Source organism: Podarcis bocagei (assembly GCF_964188305.1).
Source record: "Podarcis bocagei genome assembly, chromosome: 2".
NCBI lineage: Eukaryota > Metazoa > Chordata > Lepidosauria > Squamata > Lacertidae > Podarcis > Podarcis bocagei.
Window position 1 is genome coordinate 21,425,755 of NC_138126.1, and position 10,312 is coordinate 21,436,066.

Below are 10,312 nucleotides of genomic sequence, written 5' to 3' on the forward strand. Positions count from 1 at the left end.
GACAGAATGATCTCGATACAAATCCAAGGCAGACCTTTTAACATCACAGTAATCCAGGTTTATGCACCAACTACCAATGCTGAGGTACGCGGGTGGCGCTGTGGGTTAAATTACAGAGCCTAGGACTTGCCAATCAGAAGGTCGGCGGTTCGAATCCCTGCAATGGGGTGAGCTCCCGTTGTTCGGTCCCTGCTCCTGCCAGGCTAGCAGTTCGAAAGCACGTCAAAGTGCAAGTAGATAAATAGGTACCGCTTCGGCGGGAAGGTAAATGGTGTTTCCGTGCGCTGCTCTGGTTCGCCAGAAGCGGCTTAGTCATGCTGGCCACATGACTGTCTGCAGACAAATGCCAGCTCCCTTGGCCAGTAAAGCAAGATGAGCGCCCCAACCCCAGAGTCAGCCATGACCAGACCTAATGGTCAGGGGTCCCTTTACCTTACCAATGCTCAACAAAATGAACTTGACCAATTCTATGAAGACAAATCCAAGGCAGACGTTTTAACATCACAGTAATCCAGGTTTATGCACCAACTATTGGTGCTGAAGAAACTGAAATTGACCAATTCTATGAAGACTTACAACACCTTCTAGAACTGACACCAAAGAAGGGGGTTCTTCTCATCCTAGGGGATTGGAATGCTAAAGCAGGGAGTCAAAGAGATAAAAGGAACAACTGGCAAGTTTGGCCTTGGAGTTCAAAATGAAGCAGGGCAAAGGCTAATAGAGTTCTGTCAAGAGAACAAGCTGGTCATAACAAACACTCTTTTCCAAAAACACATGAGATGACTCTACACATGCTCATCACCAGATGGGCAGCATTGAAATCAGATTAATTATATTCTTGGCAGCCAAAGATGGAGAAGTTCTATACAGTCAGCAAAAACTAGACCTGGAGCTGACTGTGGCTCAGAGCAGCAGCTTCTTATAGCAAAATTCAAGCTTTAACTGAAGAAAGTAGGGAAAGCCACCGGTCCAGTAAGATACAATCAAAATCAAGGACTTCCGGTTGGCGCCAGCGCCGAATGGCGGATTCCCTCCGAGCCCCGGAGGGAGTCTGCTCGATAGGGGCCGGGTCCTGCTGCGCCGGCGACGCGGGGACCCTTAAAAACCACGGGCGCAGATGCCCGTGGACTTGGTGACTCGGCAGGTGCCAATAGCGCCCTCCCGACCCGCGAAGGAGCCTTTTTAAAGGCTACGGAGCGGGGGACGGGGAGCGGCGCGGTGCTGCGAGTCCATTGCTTCCCCTGCCGAGCGAAGCCGCATGCCATTCGGCGGAGAGCGCTAACTTCTTCCTCTGGAAATTTGGACTTAATCTGAAAACAACAACCCGTGAGTAACCTGGAAATTGGATTAAAAAATTTCTTTATTGAATTCGGCACGAGCGGGGGGAGGTGCAAAGAGGAAGTCCGTCTCCCCCCCATTGTAAACATGTCAAAGCAAGGAATTGACAACCAAGATCGAGAAAGGAGCTTTTGTTTTGGATAAAAGTTATTAATTGCATGGATTGACAATATAAGTGACTGTGCTGGAGGAGAAGAGTTAATACTTTGATTAATGTGCCACCCCCCCCCCCGAGGCCGGGAGCGATCCGCGAGAGGAGCCTGCTGAGAGACATAAAGACTTTGACAGCTGTCAAATTAGCTGTCAAAGTTGGAAAAATAGAGAACTTTGTTTCTGATGTTCCTGCCGGCTACATTGGATATAAATATAGTTGCAAGTTGTTGAAAATAAATAAGGGCTGAAACAAACTAACTTGGCTGTTGGCTTGAACTGAAAGAAATACTGAATAACCAGAATCCCTCTAGAGAGGATTCAGGGACACTACAAGAATGGAAATAGGTCGGAAAATACTTGCTGGCCTGGAAGAGGTTGCTTTTCTCGTGGGAAAGTTACAAAGGATGTATGAACAAGGCCATGTTTTGTCTACAAGCGTCATAACTTCTGAGTCAACAATAAGTGTACCTACTGAATTGGAAAAGGACTTGACGTACAAAACCCAGGCAGCAGAACAAGGAAAGAACCCAGGGAAAACTGAAGAAGTGGAAGAAGTGGAAGAAGATGCTGACCAGAAGGAGCAGGAAGGAGGGGCTGCAATGCTACAGAGGGCAAGGGTGAGCCGGAGGCCTGCAAAGATGGAGACTATAAATTCGATTAAGGTGGAAGCTGGAGCTTTTGGGACACTTGGATTTAAAAATATTAATAAACAAGATTGGAGCTCCACCTTTAAATATGGAGGCCTGGCTGGAAAGATCATGGAAACTATAGGGTTTGGGCCCCTCCGAGCCAAAGGACATTCAAAGAAACCGGCAGAGAGGGATTGAAAGAGATTTAAGAGCCTCGGACGTGAGGTTGCCAGGCTGACAATAAATGGATTAATGGACAACGGTTTTGGGATCGAGGCCGGGGAAGGGAGGGTGGGGTATGGAAATCCAAAAGCTGTTTGACATCTTTGATATTCTTTTTAAAGTTTTTGCTGTTATTAGTATAAAGTTGGGGAATCCATGGAAGGGAAATTGGGCTGATCTTAGGAAGGAAGTTTTAAGTATAAAGGATTAATGTACTACAAGTTAAAAGTTGATATGTAAATTGAATTAAATATAATAAATAAGTTAAGGTTAAAGGTTAGGGATAAGAACTTGCTAGATAAATATTTGGATGTGGAATACAAGAAGGGGAGGTGAGGGGAAGTTCTGGGACAAAAGTTACTGAAAATTTGGAAATGTAATGAGAAAAATTTTCTTTTTTGTTGATTTTTTCTTTTGTATTACTTGAAACTTTAATAAATATTATTTTAAAAAAAGATACAATCAAAATCAAATCCCTTATGAATACACAGTGGAAGAGAGGAACAGATTTAAGGATTTAGATTTGGTGGACAGAGTGCCTGAAGAACTATGGATGGAGGCTCGGAACATAATACAGGAGGCAGCAGTGAAAACCATCCCAATGAAAAGGAAATGCAAGAAAGCAAAGTGGTTGTCCAATGAGGCCTTACAAACCACAGGGGACAGAAGGCAAGCAAAATGCAAGGGAGATAGTTAAAGATACAGGAAACTGAATGCAGACTTCCAACGAATAGCAAGGAGAGACAAGAGGGACTGCTTAAATGAGAAGTGCAAAGAAATAGAGAGAAACAATAGAATGGGAAAAACCAGAGATCTGTTCAAGAAAATTGGAGATATCAAAGGAACATTTTATGCAAAGATTACCATAATAAAGGACAAAAGTGGTAAGGACCTAGCAGAAGCAGAAGACATCAAGAAGAGGTGGCAAGAATACACAGAGGAATTATACCAGGAAGATTTGGATGTCTCGTACACCCCAGATAGTGTGACTGATGACCTTGAGCCAGATATCCTGGAGAGTGAAGTCAAATGGGCCTTAGAAAGCACTGCTAATAACAAGGCTAGTGGAAGTGATGACATTCCAGCAGAACTATTTAAAAACTTAAAAGATGATACTGTTAAGGTGCTACACTCAATATGCCAGCAAGTTTGGAAAACTCAGCAGTGGCCAGAGGATTGGAGATCAGTCTACAACGCAATCCCAAAGAAGGGCAGCGCCAAAGAATGCTCCAGCTACCGCACAATTGTGCTCATTTCACACGCTAGCAAGGTTATGCTTAAAATTCTACAAGGCAGGCTTAAGCAGTATGCGGACCGAGAACTCCCAGAAGTACAATCTGGATTTTGGAGGGGCAGAGGAACCAGAGACCAAATTGCAAACATGTGCTGGATTATAGAGAAAGCTAGAGAGTTCCAGAAAAACATCTACTTCTGCTTCATTGACTACGCAAAAGTCTTTGTCTGTGTGGACCACAGCAAACTATAGGAAGTTCTTAAAGAAATGGGAGTGCCTGACCACCTCATCTGTCTCCTGAGAAATCTCTATGTGGGACAAGAAGGAACAGTTAGAACTGGATATGGAACAAAATTGGCTCAAAATTGGGAAAGGAGTATGACAAGGCTGTATATTGTCTCCTTGCTTATTTAACTTACATGCAGAGGACGAGATGGTTGGACAGTGCTCTCAAAGCTACTAACATGAGTTTGACCAGACTGCAGGAGCCACTGGAAAACAGAAGTGCCTGGCGTGCTCTGGTCCATGGGGTCACAAAGAGTCAGACACGACTAAGAGACTAAAGAACAACAACAATGTCCAATCAGCATTCCCTAATGTAGAAGCAATTCTGAGAATGTTCCTTTGAATGATGATTGCAAATTGCCATTTGTAAAGATTCGTTTCTCAGCTGAAGAGGATAAAAAATGAATTTTAACAACAATGTCTCAAGATAACTTATGTTACTTCAGCCTCATGTATACAGAAAGTGACAAGCTAAGCAGTTTATCATTTGATGATATCCTCAGTGACTTTGCTTTGGCAAAGGCAAGAAGGAAAGTATTGTAATTTAGATCATGTTTGTGTACTGTTTGTATACACAGTACACAATGAATCACGATAAAATTATACAGTTGAATGGGTATTGGGTAGATGCAGTAATACAATTAGTCCTGTAAAATAATTTTTATGTACAGGTGTGTATAGTATTGGTATTATTTATAAATGCAACATATTACAGTGGTGCCTCGCAAGACGAAATTAATTCATTCCGCAAGTTTTTTCTTCTTGCGAGTTTTTCGTCTTGCGAAGCACGGTTTCCCATAGGAATGCATTGAAAATCAATTAATGCGTTCCTATGGAAACCGCTTGCCAGGCTGGCGGTGGGGAGAAGGGCTTTTCTCCCCACCGCAAGCCTTCAGGACAGGTACGGGAACAGAGGGGAAGGCGCGCAGCGCTTTTCCTCTGTTCCCGGGGCTTGCGTGGGAGGAGGGTTTTTCCTCCCCACCGCCAACATTCAGAACAGAATTCTGAATGTTGGCGATGGGAAGGAAAACCCTTCTCCCACCCCAAGTCTTCAGGACAGCCATCCGAAGGCTGGCGCGGGGAGAAGGTCTCTCCGCCCCGCAGCCAGGCTTCGGAGCATCCTTCCGAAGCCGGGCGGCGGGAGGTGTCCCCGCCCCGCCGCCAGGCTTCAGAGGAGGTCCGAGGACAGTGGGGAAGACGCGCTGCGCTTCCCCGCTGTCCCGGAGATTTCCCTATGGGCTTTCGTCTTGCGAAGGAAGCCCATAGGGAAATTCGTTTTGCGAAGCGCCTCCAAAACAGAAAACCCTTTCGTCTAGCGGGTTTTCCGTCTTGCGAGGCGTTCGTCTTGCGGGGCACCACTGTACTAGAAATACTGTATTTTACACTCACTAAGTGTAACAGGGTACAAAGGTCTGCTGTCCTAATGAAGACTGTGGACTATTATGGTAATATTGATTATATCAAAAAATGCATTGTATTAACTACAATTGCATTGTACAGGTTATAACAATTACTGTATTTTTCGCTCTATAGGACGCACTTTTTCCTCTTCAAAAATGAAGGGGAAATGTGTGTGCGTCCTATGGAGCGAAGAAGCCATAGCCCTGCGACCCTCTCCCAGCTGGAGAAGTGATGCGTGACTATGGCAGCAGCCTCTCTGCTGCGCCTTTCCGCTCCTCCCTGACCTGCTCTTTGGGGCTGGTGATGGGCTTCCCCCTGCCAGCCCCAAAGAGCAGGTCGAAAGGAACCTGAAGCCTGGAGAGCGAGAGGGGCCGGTGCGCACCGACCCCTCTCGCTCTCCAGGCTTCCAAGGTAGCCGCCTGAACGCACCTTAAACGTACCTTGTTTTAGAGCGGGAAAACAAGAGGGGGGAAATTCTCCCACTCTCTGCGCAGCGCCTCCTGCCGCTTCACTGAAGGGGCGCTGGGCAGAGAGCGGAAGAATTCCCCCCCCCTTGTTCTCCCCCCTCTAAAACAAGGTGCGTCCTATTGTCTGGTGCGTCCTATGGTGCGAAAAATACGGTACTTTCATATTAATAATGCTATTTATAATTATTAGTAGTTTGCATCATATATTTACACCTATTATTATAGCAAGTTTCTAGGACTAGATTAGGAGTCTTTGTAAATTGTGTTTCTAAAGGAACTTTTGTTATTGCCAAATGCCAATGTGTTTGCATTATTAAGTTTGTTATGAAGAACAAAATCATTTTAAGTTAGAGCTTAATAATTATTTCACTATTAATATACTTCATAATTGTATTTCAGTTCAACAATTACTTTGAGAAAATACATACTCATGTGCAAACGGTTTAGATACCTATTAGGTCCATAACTTACCATACTGACTATATTCAACACAAAAAACAGCGACAATTTGTTGTTGACAAAAGACAGCTGGACATATAAAGGGCCCCATTACCTCCTACCTAGTTTAGGGCCTCATCAAACCTCAATCCGGCCCTGCCCCCACTACTTTATGAAAGGAGTTCAAGGAACAAAGAGCTGCTTTGGAGAAGGCCTCACCCCTTCCTTCTTCCTGCCAGGACCCCCCTGCCCTGGCAGGAAGAAGCTTCTCTCTCATTCCGCAGAGGAACACGCCCCCGCCCCCACCTTCAAGACCCCATTAAAAAGAGCAGCTCCCTTTCCTCCCTTCTCTTCTTCCCCCCGCCCGGACTTGTGCAGGCCGCTTCTGCCTGTCCCGGGGCTTCTCATCCTGGACCCCCACCCCTTGCAAAGCCCCTTCCTTCCTTCCCCGCCGCTGGCTTTGCACTCACACGAAATCCTGGCGATGGCGGCAGCGACCCTGGGCAGCCGGGCAGGAATGGGAGCCCCCGCCAGGGAGGCAGGATATTTCCGGGGGCGGGATAATTGCAGTACCCAGCCAATGGGGAGAGGAGGGAGGGAACCTGGGCTTCGAGTATAGGGAACAGATGCTCCTTGCTTTAAGGGTTAAAGGCAGAGAGTGCAGGCTGCCAGAGAGAGAGAGAGGGGGGGGGCTGCTCCATACTGACTTGGGAAAGGGGGCCCGGCTTAAGCGGAACAGCTGACCCGCCCCCTCTGCCGTCGTGCACTGCCCTTGTCCTGCAAGGAATCGGGTAGTGCAAAGCGCCTTGGGGTGCAGCAAGCTTTAGTGGGGTGTGCAATACCCATAGTTGGGGGTGGAGAGAGAGCAGGCAGGGAAGCAGTGGCTCAAGTGTGGGGGTATTTCACCTGATTCATCCTAGTTGCAAATAAGAGACAGGGGCCTCTTCCTGAAGGTTCTCGTTCTCTCTCTCTCTCTCTCACACACACACACACACACACACACACCCCACGAAGAGCCCTGTAGTTTGATCAAGCCCATCTAGGGCCGCACCCTGTTAAAATCATAGAATCGTAGAGATGGAAGGGGACCCCGAGAGTCATCTAGTCCAACCCCCTGCAATGCAGGAATCTCAGCACTGTCTCCTCATGGTGGCCAAGCCTGCGAGGAGCCGAAGAACATCTCTCCCCTTCCGCGGCTTCCGGGAACTGCTATTCAATTAAGCATAATAATATTAATATTACAACCACATTTATACCCGCTAATCTGGCTGGGTTTTCCCAGCCACTAGGGCAGCTCCCAACAGAATATTTTTTTAAAAACTAATGAAACATCAAATATTAAAAGCTTCTCCATACAGGGCTGCCTTCAGCTGTCTTATAAAAGTCATATAGATGTTTATTTCCTTGACAACTGACAGGAGAGCGTTCCACAGAGCAGGTGCTGCTACCAAGAAGGTTCCCTAGCTGGTTCCCTGTTATTGAGTTGATATAGAGCATCCGTCCTAAATTTGTCGACTTCTCTCAAAGAAGCAGATTCAGGAAGTCTTTAATGTTTGATGTCTTACTATGTTTTTATATTTTGCTGGAAGCTGCCCCAATTGGCTGGGGAATGATGATGATGATGATGATGATGATACCACTTGTTCAATCTGAAAATTTATTTGTACCAGTGCATTTGGAAGCATCAGAATAACTTGAGGTAATATATTCATACAAAAGCTTTGCTCCCGATTCATTGTTTGCAATCCCACCAGCTGAATTTGATCTGAGTCCTGGGATAGTTCAGCTGGTAGAGCATGAGTTTCTTGAGGTTGTGGGTTCGAGCCCCACCTTGTCAAAAAGATTCCTGCATTGCAGGGGGTTCGGCTAGATGACCCTCTTGGTCCCTTCCAACTCTATGATTCTGTGGTCTATGAACCTCACTTATTCGCAATGAGAGAACCACCACAATTTTTCTTTTAAAGCAAAATTTTGTTAGAAGTTCTGCAACCCACCTTTGCCTAATAGGAGTTTGCCTTTGTAAAACTGGAGAGTGAAAGGAGAAGGAATCTCAGGGTGGGCTTTTTTTGTGGGGATATGGCTTTTCTGGTCAGCGGGCAGAAGGAGCTTGGGTCAATCCCTAGCTAGAGATCTGCCGTCCCCTTGTCTCGGTCCAGATTTGGGTCTCTGCCTCCCAGGAGTTTAGATGCAAACGGTTGCCACATGTTGACTGCAGCAGGCAATGGATCCCTCGCATGTGTAAACAACCATTGGGGTCACTTTCAAACACCGCAGAGATTGGGCATTGCTTTGACGAATATCCTGCAACCAACCACCTCCTGGACACTCTGGTCTCTCCCACCGCCAATAAAAACAAGATACCTGTTTACCTGACACTGACACAAAGGCTCACATGCTATAGAAATGAGTGTCTAACGTGTTTTAAAATGCCCTTAAGCAGTTCCCCCCCTTTTTTTTTGCTGTGTTGGGGGGGTGCGTTTCTGGTTGGGGATTAAATTGAGTATAACTGTTTTGTTTTTGTTTTTTGTTGTTTATTAGTTGTATAGTTTGTGTTTTGTTTTTAAGGGGCCGGATCAGGGCTGCATGGGAATGGGCCCCAGCCAACAGAATGGCTGGTGCAAGTTCTATTGTAGGGGATGCACTGGGACATCTGCTCTCAGTGATCATGGGCAGGAGGAGGAGTTACACTAAGACCAGACCATGTCATTACCGAGGAGGGAGGATTAATCATTGTTCGAAGACCATCCCTGCCTCTGGTTGTGGTCTAGACCAGATGGATACTGGAATCAACAAGGGAAACCCACATGACCTGAAGGTGTTGCTGGGCAGTTTAAAGCAATATCAGAATGCTATTAAAATCAGTTAAAATGATTTACATTCTTTATGGGACGCGGGTGGCGCTGTGGGTAAAAGCCTCAGCGCCTAGGGCTTGCCGATCGAAAGGTCGGCGGTTCGAATCCCCGCGGCGGGGTGCGCTCCCGCTGCTCGGTCCCAGCGCCTGCCAACCTAGCAGTTCGAAAGCACCCCCGGGTGCAAGTAGATAAATAGGGACCGCTTACCAGCGGGAAGGTAAACGGCGTTCCGTGTGCTGCGCTGGCTCACCAGATGCAGCTTTGTCACGCTGGCCACGTGACCCGGAAGTGTCTCCGGACAGCGCTGGCCCCCGGCCAATAGAGTGAGATGGGCGCACAAACCCCAGAGTCTGTCAAGACTGGCCCGTTCGGGCAGGGGTACCTTTACATTCTTTATACAGAAAAATGCAAGCAGGATGAAAAGAGTATCCTGGCAACACACCTCCCCCTGCCCTAAATCCAACATGAGGCAGAGTCCTGCAGACCTATATAGCAGGGCTCAGCAAAAAGCAACCATGGGCCTTGATTTATTTAAGAAACATTCTACTTTTCTGCTGCCATATCCTTCCCTTCTTCCATCACGAAACTCAAGGTGGTATACGTGTGGCCTCGTACCAAGACCCAGGACTGCTTAGCCTCAGCAACAATATGTCCTACAAGCCGGTGTCATTCAATCTTGGGTCCCTAGATGTTGTTGGACTACAACTCCCATAATCCCCGGCGCTCTTAGTCGACAAGGACCCAACTCTGATGAACTCGGTCTCAGGCCGGAGCCTGCAAGTAAGTGTGGGAACCTTTGGCCCTCCAGATGTTGCTGAATTACAACCCCCATCAGGCTCAGCAATCGTCATATATGGCTATGGATGAAGGATGGGGGATGCTGGCATTGAGAAGAAGGCAAGGTACTCTCTCTATCTCCAGTGCACCAGAGCAGCCTGTCTAGTAAAGACATGGAAGAAAATGCTGAGGCACTGAGGGCTTGTGATCCAAAACATTGCCCTTTTCCATCACACTCCATTGCTATCCATCCCTCTCCAGTTTTCCATGCCTGCTGTCCACCAGCGCCCCACCCCCACAGCCAGTTTTCGGTATCCACTGACCATGTCTAGTTCTCCTTGCGTGGCTTTGGCTATCTTTCCCCCCCACCTAAAAATTTATTGGACATACTTAACCAATGGAGCTGCCTCAAGGTTACTGGTACCTCCCTCTCTTCCTTGGAGGAAGGGTTCCATTTTGGCCACATAAAGGTTGGCTACTAGGAAATTGAATTTGCTATTTGTATACGGGATTTCC

At 46.9% G+C, this 10,312-nt stretch overlaps 1 protein-coding gene across 1 annotated transcript in view; it reads right to left on the reverse strand.

Annotated features, from left to right (window-relative positions):
* LOC308580425 (uncharacterized protein) overlaps window positions 1-6,948 on the reverse strand; it is a 107,803-nt gene extending 100,855 nt beyond the window's left edge. Inside the window, exon 1 of the mRNA XM_081182022.1 lies at window positions 6,875-6,948. The gene's annotated coding sequence lies outside the window, so the exon portion shown is untranslated. The remainder of the gene's footprint in view (window positions 1-6,874) is intronic.
* Between the last annotated feature and the right edge of the window lie 3,364 nt (window positions 6,949-10,312).